This window comes from Oryctolagus cuniculus, chromosome 14 (genome assembly GCF_964237555.1).
Source record: "Oryctolagus cuniculus chromosome 14, mOryCun1.1, whole genome shotgun sequence".
Taxonomy (NCBI): domain Eukaryota; kingdom Metazoa; phylum Chordata; class Mammalia; order Lagomorpha; family Leporidae; genus Oryctolagus; species Oryctolagus cuniculus.
Window position 1 is genome coordinate 82850477 of NC_091445.1, and position 13132 is coordinate 82863608.

General features: G+C 46.1%; 1 long non-coding RNA gene across 4 annotated transcripts in view; it reads right to left on the bottom strand.

The window, feature by feature from the left end:
* Positions 1-223: 223 nt before the first annotated feature.
* LOC127492735 (uncharacterized) overlaps positions 224-13132 on the bottom strand; it is a 161153-nt gene continuing 148244 nt past the window's right edge. For all 4 annotated transcript variants that reach the window (XR_011382156.1, XR_011382157.1, XR_011382155.1 and 1 more), the window contains exon 7: positions 224-1220. This is a non-coding gene — a long non-coding RNA (uncharacterized lncRNA). The remainder of the gene's footprint in view (positions 1221-13132) is intronic.

The window sequence follows — 13132 nt, forward strand, 5'->3', positions numbered from 1 at the left end:
GGGCCCCTGCACCCATGTGGGAGACCCAGAAGAAGCTCCTGGCTCCTGGCTTCGGATCAGTGCAGCTCTGGCCATTGTGGCCAGTTGGGGAGTGAACCAGCGGATGGAAGACCTCTCTCTCTGCCTCTCCCTCTCTGTAACTCTGCCTTTCAAATAAATAAATAAATTTTTAAAAAAGAAAGAAAGAAAAAGAGAGAGAGAGAGAGAGAGAGAGAAAGAAAGAAAGAAAGAAAGAAAGAAAGAAAGAAAGAAAGAAAGAAAGAAAGAAAGAAAGAAAGGAAAGAAAGAAAGAAAGAAAGAAAGAAAGAAAGAAAGAAAGAAAGAAAGAAAGAAAGAAAGAGAAAATGGATGAAACTGCCCAGGAAGAGTGTGTGCAGACTGAGGGAACAACAGGGCTCAGGAAACAACCTAGAGAAGTATCAACTTTTAAAACCTGCTCAGTCCTGACACAGCTTCTCAGGCCCCAGGAAGCTTTGGACCAGCTATTAAGTTGGTCAGAGTTGCCTCAGGCTTCTAAATCCCACCTTGCTAACTCATTTAACACATCCTCTTGTCCTGCCTTTGTTGCCGCCTCCCCATGCATTCATGCCTATACCTTTTGGTGCTACTGAAAGCTCACCTGACAGTCACAGTCCAGCCCATAACAAGTCAGTAGTCTCTCTCATCTTTGTGTTCCAGGCAGCCTAAGTAAATGCCACGGTAATAATTAGAATGTTAGAAGTGGTCATTCAGCCTCATTCTGTCTTTCTGAGATGAGTAAACTCAAGTTGACAAAGAGAAGAGATTTGACTACAGTCCCAATCATGGCATGGCCAGTACCATTGTCCAGATCTTCAGCCCCCACCCCTACCCTACCAGAGAAAGTCTCTCTGGTCCAGGGAGCATAAAACAGTGACACATTTCTGCTCGCAGACTTTCAAAACAGAGGCTAAAGGCATTATAAGCCCAGATCCACATCATCTCTCAGACATGCTCCTGTAATCTGGTGCTAGGGACTCACCTGATGTTCATTTTCTTGGCAGCATAACATACAAAAGACTGTCTCTTGCCACCAGTTCTCCATGTAGAAACTCAATTCAGTTATTGGTGTTTCCATCGCTCACCATGCAGTAACAGGCAGGGTAGATGGTTTAGCTATGTAATGTCTTTACATGACAGATGGCCAGCATACATCTTTCCTTGTGTAAAAATGTCACTGCAGCTCCAGATAGAGCTGGTGGCTGAAATGGAAAGTAATGCAAATTAGCTTTAACCTGGGAAGACAGACAGGAACTTAAGGAAAGCACACAACCCACACTGGAGGAGCAGTAGGTCTCCAATGCTGACAAGCCATTGACAAGCTTCAGGTAGTAGGAGTATTCCCAGGTGGTCCATGCTTAATTTACGAGAGTTCGTATTTATCTTAAGGAAATGGGGTTGAATAGGGAAGGCAGTGCAACGTTTGCACATTTCTATCTAAAACAGATGATAAATACTACAAAGTCTTTTAAAACTTTTCCACAATAAACCGAAGGCTATTCTCTGTCCTTTAATGCTTTTTGAATACAATAATACAATTAAATAATTTAAGAGACCCAAGAACTTCTCTTTACCACTAAACGAAAGCAGATGCAGATTTCTATGCATATATACCTTCCAATACTAGGTGATATATTTTGAGTGAGCGTAACAATGAAGTCTTAGTTTTTTTCTACAGCCAATTATTAAGGAAGTGTAAAAGAAACATCACAAGGGCCAGCACTGGGGCGTGGCAAGTTAGACCTCTGCCTGTGAAACCAGCATCCCATACAGGCACTGGTTTGCATCCTGGCTGCTCCACTCCTGATCCAGCTCACTGACGATGCACCTGAGAAAAGCGGTGGAAGACGGCCCAGTGCTTGGGCCCCTGCACCCATGTGGGAGACCTGGAAAAAGCTCCCAGCTCCTGGCTTTGGCCTGGCCCCACCTCAGCTGTTGTGGCCACTTGGGAAGTGAAGCAGCAGATAGAAGCTCTCGCTCTTTCTCTGTCTCTGTCTCTCCTCTTCTCTCTGTAACTCTATCTTTCAAATAAATTTTAAAAAATCTTTAAAATAAAAAAGAACCATCACAGGGATGCTGGCCTGTTTTAGGAATGACAGGAGCTCAGGGAGCAGAAGCACACAGGGAGGGAGGCCTGAAAACACTGTTTTCTTTCTTTTCTAATCTCTCTTCTTTGGTCATTTTCAGAACAGTAATTCACATTGATGACAATATGATTCAGCATTAACATCCTAAGGACAAGGTTTCCTCGCCCTACACTATAACTTCTAGGAACTCTCCACCTGGGGGTGATATTTAATGCTTTGGCAATGTTATTTAGTGATTTTTCTCTCGCAGTTTATTGCTTCTGAGAATAATTTGACATATTAAATAAATTGCATCTAAAGAGGAACCTGAAATGGGAATATAGATATTATTAAGTAAAATATGAAAAACACCAATACTCCATTTTTTTAAATAAATGGGCAAAGGACATGAACAAAAAAGAAGTAAGCAGATTAACTAAACAATATGAAAAAATTTAACCTTTCTGGAAAGGAAAATCTGAAAGCTAAAGCAAGAGACTATTTTTCATGTATTGGGGGAATGTGTCTTCCTGGGGACAAGAGTGAGTGCTAGTGTGGATGGGCAACAGGGCATTCAGTATGACGTCAAAGAAGGATTCACAGATACCGAGAGGCTGAGCTGGGTTCCAATCAGGACAGCATGACCTTAAAGTCCACACAATGGAAAGATTTGCCAGATACCTGGGATTTAGATCACAGAGGGGATGGTGGTGGCATAGGCAAGAAAGGAAACACAACTTATCCCCAAAGACCTTCTAGAATCCTAGGGCAGAAATACAATTTTATACAAGCAAACGTTTTCACTGCCCGGTGGTTTGCCACTTGAGTTTACACCTGCACGGCTTGGTCATGGTGTGACTGCTGAGCCCTGGCTTCACCTTGCACAAGCCTCCAGTGTGGGGCTCGTGTGATGCTGTTTCCAAGAGCAGTTGTGTGCCATTGCCCAGCTGTGGGGGAAGTCAGCTGCAGGCGACTGCAATGAGGAAGCCGCTCTCCCTTCCTCCCTTGACGGCCGCACACACTTCCAGATGCCAATAAGAGTGCATGACAGGGACGCAGGCAGCAACAGGGATGTGGGGATGGAGGGGAAAAAAATCTTCTTTGTCCAGATCCCATCAACTGGAACAATCGGCTTAACCTCTCTAAACAGCAGTTCCCTCTTTGGTAAAACAGGATTCTTAATCTGTATCTCACAGGGAGTTGTGGGTGAGAACAGCTCAGTGGAGGACTTCCACGTGCAGTTATTTGCTTTTCATTTCAACCTTGTAGTTCTGGACTCGGGCTTGACATTTGCTGAAGAGGCGACGCCGATGGTTCCCCACCAGTGTGCTGTGTCACGCCTGTGAGCCTGACATCTTTCCTGGTGCTCTGCCAACTCCTGATCGGAGTCTGAAATTGCCTGTTGCAGCAGCTCACCATCTGAGCAGACAATTCGGTTAACAGCCTGATGGAGCATTTGGCTGAGCGGGTTGTGGCGCGAGATGCAGACCCCGGGTACAATTCTTGCTGCATATTAGAGGTGGGAGGGAAAGCAAAAAGGCAAGCCGGCCCCAGAGGGCAGATGACGTCCTGATAGTGAAAGTGAGCATGAGACGTAATCACCAGGGCAGAAGGGCAAACTTTGAGATTAGGAATACAAAATCTGTGGGTGTTTCTGTAGGCCTTGGGAAACACTGTTACACAGTGGCAATGATGTCATTTTAAGTGTTATCAACTTTTTCTATTTTATTTTGAGTTCTCAACTCCATACTTTGCGGTTGAAATTCAACTTTTGTAAAGAGGCCATTGCCAGAGACTGAGACCGCTGCAGCAGGTACTGGTCTCCAATCACACAGACCTAACATGACAGAGAAGCCGTCCCAGCCTGGACTGTGCGTCTCTTCCCAGAGCTGGTTTTTGTATGCTTTCACGTGATGAAACACCCCTCCGTCATCTGCTCAGTTTCCTGGGCCATGGTATTTCTGTCTTTTCTGTTACTATATCCAGGGTGCACTGTCTGCAGACAAATCTTTTGTAAGTCCAGAGAGTGCCTCTCTTCAGTCTTTATATTTCATGTAGTTTTACTTTTCCTGCTTGCTGTATACTTTATAGTACATCATACAGATTTCATTACCACACAGAAGCGCCATAGATTATCAATGATCCCACTACAAACCTGAATGTGACCAAATGTTAAAGGAATTCTGTCTGGATTATTTGTACAATTATTCTACTTATCCATGTTTTTAAAACTCAAACAGCTCCAAAAGGCTTTCAACAAAGCCATTTGCCCTGTCCCATCCACTTCCCTCCTATTCCCCAGAGGAAGAATCTTGCAAACTCTTCTCATGCTAGTCATCTTCCCATTCCCAAAAACATGCACAGTCATCCCTCAGTCTCCAGGGGGACTGAGTCCAGGCCCCTCTCCCAGCAGACACCAACACCTACAAGTGCTGAATCCCTTATACATCCTATGCACGTCCTCTACTACATTCTAAATCATCTCCCAGTCACTTACAGTGACCTAATGCAACATAAATGCTTTGTAGTAGTTTTTATACTGTATCATTTAAGGAATAATCATGAGGGGGAAAGTCTGTACATGTTCAGTAGAGATGCAGTGTTTTCTGGGCATTTTTGGTCCACAGTTGGCGGAAGCTGTGGATGCAGAGGGCTGACTATATAGTCTGCCTTTATCAACATTTGTTGTTACCCAATAGTCCTTTGCTATAGGAGATGAAGTTTAGCACTCTCCCAGAAGTCACCACATTCTCTCTCCCATTCTTTCAATATGGTTACCGACCAATTAAGAATAGATCCAGCACTGAGTATTGACACAGTTTTGACCATATAAATATTGCTCATTATGAAGTAAAATATATTATGACTGCATTCTGTGTCTTGATCAGTATTTTGCTTTTCCTGAAAATGCTCATTGCCTTATGAGTCCCCTTGCACTATCTGGTTTGTACGTATTCTCATTTCTGAATCCTAATCATGGAGTGTTCCACCTTCCTAGTTCATTTTCAGTTAGCTGCTCTTTTCAAAAACATTTTTAAAAAAGTGTAACTGATACCTAAAAATGGGACATAGTTTTGAGGTACCATGTGATTTTTTTAAAGATTTATTTATTTTATTATTTGAAAGAGTTACAGAGAGGGAGAAATGGGGAGAGAGAGAGAGAGGGAGAGCACTCCCCAAGTGGCTGCATTGGCCAGAGCTTAATAAGGCCAAAGCCAGGAGCTTCATCTAAGTCTCCCATGTAGGTGGCAGGGGCCCATCTCAGACCATCTTATGTAACGTTCCCAGGCCATTAGCAGAGAGCTGGATTGGAAGTGGAGCAGCTGGGACACAACCAGCACCCCTATGGGATGCCAAGGCCACAAGTCGGGGGCTTAACCTGCTACGTCACATGTCAAACCCCATGTGATATCGTCATACATGTTCACATTGTGTAAAGTTCAAACCAGGGTCAAAATACCTATCTCCTCAAACATTGAGAATTTCTTTATGAAGAAAACATTGAATCCTCTCTTTCAGCTTTATAAAAAACGTCAAGAGTACGTTCTCATTATCTGCAGCCAGCACCTGCTTCTCCTGCCTGTCTTTAGCTGAACACCCATCCACCTGCATTTGCACATCTCTCACGACCCCCTACTTTCCCCAGCCTCTGGTAGTCAGCACTTTACTCTCAACTTCTGTGAGACCAACTTTGTTGACTATCAGATTTGAGTGAGATTATGTTGTACTTGTCCTTTCTCTGCCTGGCCTATTTCACTCTAGTTCCAGCCGTACCATTGTGAATGCCTGGATTTCATCTGTTTTTATGGCTGAGTAGTATTCCACTGTGTATACACGCCACAGTGTCTTTACCCACTCAGCAGCAGACGGACATTTGGGTTGTCTGCATTTCCTGGCTGTTGTGAATGAGTGCTGCAGGAAACACACAAGTGCCGATGTCTCTTCCACAGAGCAATTCCATTTCCTTTGGACAAACACCCAGGAGTGAAACTGCTGCATGATTCTGTAGCTCTGTTTTTAATTTTTTTGAAGTTTATTCATACTGTTTTCCACAATGGCCAGACTTGAGTTAGTGACTCTTCAATGAGTACTGTCCGATAGAATTTATTGTGATGGTGGAAATTTCCATAACTTTATTGAGAGGTGTGGTAGGCACTAGCCACGTGTAGCTAACTATTAAGAACTTGAAACACAGCTGTACAACTGAGGCAATGGAATTTTCCATTTTAGTTGGAGTGTTTAATGAGAGAATCTCCAAAACTATGGGCTCCATGTAGCCAAATGGAAAAATCTGACACCAGAGCTTCATGACTGCTATTCTTTATTACAGATTTGTATAAAATACAAAGGTGGCTTTTTCCAGTCCCAGGCACTTTGGCAGCTGCGGGTTATGGTGTAGACATGGCCAAGCCCAAGAACCACACCACACACAACCAGTCCTGAAACTGGCACACAAATGGCATCAAGATACCCTGATCATGAAGACACGCATCTTTCAAAGTTCCTGAGGAACATCTGTCTTGCCAAGAAGCACAACACGAAGGGCCTGAAGAAGATGTAGGCCAACAACACCAAGGTTATGAGTGCACATGCTGAAGCTAGCAAGGCCCTGGTCAAGCCTAAGGGAGTTAAGACCATGATCCTGAAGGGTGTCAGTCGCAAGCTCGATAACTTGCCTACATCACCCACCCCAAGCTTGGAAAGTGTGCCCTTGCCCATGTTGCCAGGGGTCTTAGGCTGTCCTGGCCAAAGGCCAAGGCCAAGGCTCATATCAAGAGCAAGGCCAAGGCCCAGGCTGAAGCCAAGCCTAAGGCCCAGGCCCAAACCAAACCCAAGGCTCGAGGACAAACCAAGCCCCAGACCAAGGCCCAGGCCTCACCTGCAGCCCCAGTTCCAGCTCAGGCTCCTCTCAAAGGTATCTAGTCCCCTGAGAAGACCCCCTAGAAACAGCTTTTGCCTGCCAACGCAAAGGCACAAGGACTGGTATGACCTCTCAGGTGCTGTCTACATGGGGCTAGTGTCTTCCTGGGCTGTTTGTACAAGTAAACCCAAAAAGGGGCCAAAAAAATGCAAAAGTAAAAACTCCATGTTGTTAGGTAATGTGGACCAAAGGATGTATAATTAGGGTCCAAATAAGCTAAGACTCATCTATGAGACACATGAATATGTTCAACTAGAGTGTGGCCTGTACATTAGGCATGTAGGAGCCCTGACAATCCAGAGCAGTTATCGTATAGATCACACAGTGTGACGGAGCTTCCATTCTGACCAGACAATTACACGGAATTTGACATCTCTGACTGTTTTCATGATTGAAGAGAAGGTAGAATTTTCCCAGCCATGATTTCAACCGAACACAAACATAAGAGTTGCACGTTTTAGTGCACTTTGGGGGACAGTTTCTAGGCTGAGTATTTAGCAAGGAGCACTGGGAAGTGTCTGGCCTGAAAATCCCAGTGGAGCCCACAGCACTCCTCCCTGCCTCCCTCGCCCCAGCACACTTCTGCAGTTCCTATTGATTAATATTAGTAATATCTTATTAATACAATTTTGTTTTATATTATGCCTTTATCCAAAGGGTCATATACACTATATCAGCAAGTCTCATAACAGCTGAAAGAGAGAGGAACTATATTCTTGATTTATTTGGATATCAGAGGCAGTGTGGAGATAAGTTCTTGGTGTGTGTCGTTTGCATGTCAACAAGCATCCTCCTGCTAGCCTCTCTGCTAAGGGGAAGGCATTTCATGGTGTGAAGAGGGTGCTGGCAGAGGGGGCTGCAGACTTGGCCCCTCCCTCCTGCTCAGCCACAGGCTGGCCATGCTCCGGGGGGCACCAAGCCAGAGAGATTCTGTGAGAGCTGGGGGTAGGCAAAAATCCAATGACCCTTCAAATCTACACTCTCAAATGAAATACTTGCCTAAAATCTAAGGGAAAGGCTGACCACTAGATGTGGGAAGACAGGCCAGAAAAACACTCAGATGCTGGCTATCAACACAGGAATGTGGGGCTGGCCTTGTGGTGCGATGGTTTAAGCTGCGGCTTGCAATGCTTACATCCCAAATTGAAGTGCTGGTTCCAGTCCTGGCTGCTCTGATTCTAATCTAGCTCCCTGCTAAGTGCCTGAGAAAGCTAAAGGAAGATGGCACAAGTGCTTGGGGCCTTGCCTCCCACATGGGAGACCCAGATGGAATTCCAAGGTCCTGGATTTGCCCTGGCCCATCCCTGGCAGTTGTGGCCACTTGGGGAATGAACCAATGGATGGGAGATCGATCTCTCCCTCTCTCTCTCTCTCTCTGTGTGTGCGTGTGTATGTGCGTGTGTGCATGTGTGTGTGTGTGTGTGACTCTCTCTTTAAAAATAAATAAATAAATAAATAAACACATAACTCTTTTAAGAAGAGAAAGCAAGCAGGAATGTGTGGGCTCTCGGTTACTCTCCTGGAAGGCAGTTCTGTTCCCCTGCGGTTGACTTCACATGCGCCTCTTGAGGTTGCCACATCCCATACAACTCACGGTCACGTTCCTCAGACTGACCAGACAGCACAGTCTGCTCCGTGCACTTCCCTCCCTTCCTCTGCTTCTTCCACTTCTGCAGTTCTCTCTACCCACATCCGCCCTGGTGAGGCCACGGCTGCCATCTGCCAGGGACCAGCTCTGCCTGAGCAGTGACTTAACCTCATGGGCCTTGTTCCTGGAGATTTCAAACTGGTTTTAGTGGAACTCTTGTTTAACAAAAGCTACTCAGAAGCCACCCCCACCTCGGTCTTTCCCTGTTGCTTTCAGGCTAAGGGTTATTTTTGGCTAATGAAATCCATTATTTCAGGCTGGGGAAGCAGGACCATACAATCTGAAAAGCTGCAATTCTCTGGACTCTGTCCAGGGTGGACCCAGCGATTCCACGTGGATAAGTCAAGACACTAGAGGTAGACAGGAGGAGATGAGAAAGAAGTAGAATATTATATAGTGTCACGGTCCCCAACTCTTGCACACATCTCCTGATTGCCTGCATTTATCCCCTGGGAAGTTTGGGGTGAGTCCTCCCAGCCCCCCAAAGCCAAAGGAAGGAAGGAAACCCAGAAAAAAAATCATTCAAGGCATTCAGAAGTCCAGGCTTGATCACATGCATTCCCCTGCTCCACCCTGGAAAGGGTTAACCCTCTACTTGTAAGACCGCTGGGCTTTAGAACACCTGATGATGCCGGGCAACTTGTAGAAAGCCAAAGAACATTGACAGTGTTCCCACCACTCAGTATGGCCGGGGCAGGACTTTCCCCTGGGGGGTGTAGACACCGCAGATGATGCTTGGCCTTCGGCCACTTTATTGGTGCTGTGGACTGAATGTGCATTTCCCCCAAATTCCTATGTTGAAACTTAATCCCCAATGCAGCCATGTAAGGGCGGGGGGATGGGGTAGGGTCCCTAGGAGGTGACTGGGTCATGTGGGTAGAGTCCTCATCAGCGGGATTTTAAGCTTCCTTGCCAGCCCCAAGTGTCTCAGATGGAGCTCTGCTCCCTGCTAACCCAATAACAGCTTTGGCTGCCTTTGCTGTGTCTCCTGGAGCACGAGTTTCCTGCACCTGTCCATCAAGGAGAAAGACGGAAGCTACTGACAACTTCCCAGTCACCAGCAGACCCCTCCAGCACACAGCCCTGCTTTTAAGCTCATTGTGGTCGCCCTCTTCCCCCGGGAAAGGTGCCTTGGGATCAAATCCCTTGTTCCCAATCCTACATTTAAGACATCATCAAATTATAGGTAGGTGTAAAGAGAGACTGGGGATAGCTGCAGAAGACAGATGTGTGTTCTAGAGGTGATTACCTATTATCATTTGGAAGGAAAACAGAAAGCTTTTCCACTCGCAAAAGGAATATTTTCCCCATTACTGCCCCAAATCCTAAAACTCTGCCATTATCCGCGCACGCTGTTGTGTTAACTTTGCCTTCCCTCTCACTGTACTCCAATATCTGATTATGAATGAGTTTACCAGATCCCTTCTTTTTTGCCCAAAGTGTTCAAAATAGTTTAAAAGTATAGTAATGGAAACTGCTGGTATCTGTCAGTTATCTATCACTGCCTAACTGATGCCTAAACTTAGCAGCTTAAAGCAACACATGCACGTGATGTTGGTTTCCGTGGGTTAAGAACCTGGGCGTGGCTCAGTGGGGTCCTCCACCATAGGCTGCAATTAGTCGTGCCTGGACGGCAGTAAGCTTAAGGCTTGACTGGAGAAGAGTCCACTTCCAAGTTCACATTGTTCTTGGCTGGATTCAGTTCCCCTCTGGCTACCTGTCAAAGATCACACCCAGCTCCTCCCTAACATGGCAGCCTGTGTCATCAAACCAAGCAAGCTGAGGGATGCAGAGACAGTCCACCGGTCTGGAAGCCAAGGTCTTCGAGGTCTAATCACTAAAGGGACATCCATCACTTCTGCAGTGCTTCTGCTCTGAACAAAGTCCCTCCAGGGAAGGGATCCGTGGACACTGGAGGTGGGAACTGGTGGGAGCCATCTTGGAGGCAAGGCTGCCTCTCAGTACACACCTACGCACCACAGATCCCAGCTGTAATTCTCAATTACCTGTGAGGAAAACCCACAGGCCCTCCTTTGAGGCAATCTCCACCCTTCCTTCACGGAAGAGCCCTGTCCTTTGTTGACTAACAGCTGACAATACCGGAGTCTTTGCTTCCCTTTCTTCTATCCTCACTGTGCTATCTCTGGGTGATGCACTAAGAAATAGCAAAATGTCTCTAAAAGTAAGGAGTCAGAAAACTAGGGGAGTAAAGGAGCTGAATAACCTATTTCCTTGATCATCAGCCCTGAGATTATCATACTGACTGCAATAAAACTCTCTTACAAAAAAAGTATTGACAGCCAACAAGGGCATCTCGAGCCAATACTGTAAGAAAGAAAATACACAAATAAATTTGCAATTTTCATTGTCACCAAGGCCTTTATTACACATCTAGCTATAAATGACACAGACCATTAAGTTCAAAAATGCAGAATGAAAACTTTATATCAATCTTCGTTCTGGCCAAAATATAAAATGTTGTAATCCAGAACCTTCTGTAAGCCTGTATCATTCAGGGTAACATATCGATCAGAAAAAGAAAAGTTGCCGAAATTGTTTTTGTGCCTATAATGATTTTACTTAAATTTTTCTTTTTTTTTCTAATGATTCATTTATTTATTTGAAAGTCAGTTACAGAGAGAGAGAGAGAGAGAGAGAGAGGGAGAGAGAGAAATCTTCCATCACTCCCTAGATGTCCACAATGGGCAGAGCTAGGCCAGGCCGAAGCCAGGATCCAGGAGCTTCATCCAGGTTTCCCAGGTGGGTGGAAGGAGCCCAAGTACTTGGACCATCTTCCACTGCTTTTCCCAGGCCAGTAGCACAGAGTTGGATCATAAGTGGAGCAGCTGGGACTCAAACTGGCACCCATATGAAATGCTGGCGTCACAGATGATAGCTTTACCAGCTATGCCACAACACTGGCCCCAAAGGTTTTCCTTTTGTAAGATTTATTTTTTGTTTCTTTGAAAGCAGAGTTACACCAGAGAGAGACAGAGACAAAGAGATCTTCCATATGTTGATTCACTCCCCAAAAGATTATGAAGCTGGGGACTGGACCAGGGCAAAGCCAAGAACTGGAACTCCATCTGGTGTTCTTCCAGGCACATTATGTAGGGAACTGGATCAGAAGTGGAGCAGCCCGGACTCGAACCAGTGCTCTGACATGGGATGCCGGCATTGTAGGAGGCAGCTAAGCCACAGTATCAGCCCGAGAAGTTTTCTTTAGAGTACAAAAGTTGTACCTCATATGGGAAATAGCAAAAATAATGTATTATACTTGTTCTTCAAGCCATATAACTTTTAAACTTGCCTGTGCAAATAACATAATGGTCTCGAGGAGTTTCCTGTATATGTGTGATAACAAGAGTGAGGGTGTTCGTGACTCCCTTCCTACTAAAATGCACAGAACTCTCTCACTCTCTCTTGCTAGAGAGAGAGTATCGTCTTCACTTTCCACATGAAGACAGACCTAATGAGTTAACTGCCTGGCCCAGAACCCCACGGGGCAGAAATTCCAACCCAGAGTTCAGAACCCAAGGCCTGGGCATGGGCAGGCAGAGGCTGGCTGGCTAACCTGGACAGCATGGACACAAACCCTGAGAGCAGAAGCTGTGCTGCAGGGCAAGAGCTGGGCCCTCCCAGTCCCTGCTGCTCCTCTTTGTAGCTTCACATGCCCCCTTCACAGTGCAGGCTTGGGGAACTGCAGAGGAGCTCCAGCCTCTTAGTGCAAGGGCCTCTCTTCTCTCCAGGCAACAAGAGGACCTGCTCACCATCCCATGCCCAGTGCCCTCACACTTACCCTCCCTTTCAGCAAAACCGTGGCTCTGCATTTCCCTCCAGTAGATGGATTCCTCACACAGCCTGATCCCTAGAAAATATACTATCGTTCTGCAAAGGTTACCACCAGCCTATTCTAAATGCTATGTGAGGCCTATTCCCAGCCCCTTGCATTAGTCTGTTTTACATTGCTACAACAAAATACCGAGGCTGGGTGCCCTATAAAGAGGTAGTTCACAGTGCGGAGGCTGAAAGTTCAATATTGGATGGCTCCATCGATTCAGTTTCTGGTGAGGGCCTCACGATGGCGGAGGCATTCTCAAGAGAGATCACTGGCGAGACAGGGAGCCAGAGAGCGCGAGGGGGCCATTCTAGCTCTTCTAGAACAGCTCACTTTTGCAGGAACTAACGGAGGTCCCCCAAGACTACACTCACTTCTTCCAAAGGCAGCATCCCCAGTGACCTAATTACCTTCCCCTAAACCCCATCTCTTAGAGGCTGTGCCTGCTCCCAGTGTCACTGCACCAAGGACCAAGCCTCTGTCTGGGAGCCCTTGGGGGACAAATCGCATGGAAACCACACAAAAAGTTTCTCAGGAAACAGCCGCTGCCCCGGCTCCCACACCCAGAAAGAAGGCAGGGGGCCAATCCTGGGAAACACTCAACGTGGGCTGTGCATTTGGTGTGATGCTGTGATCTCATC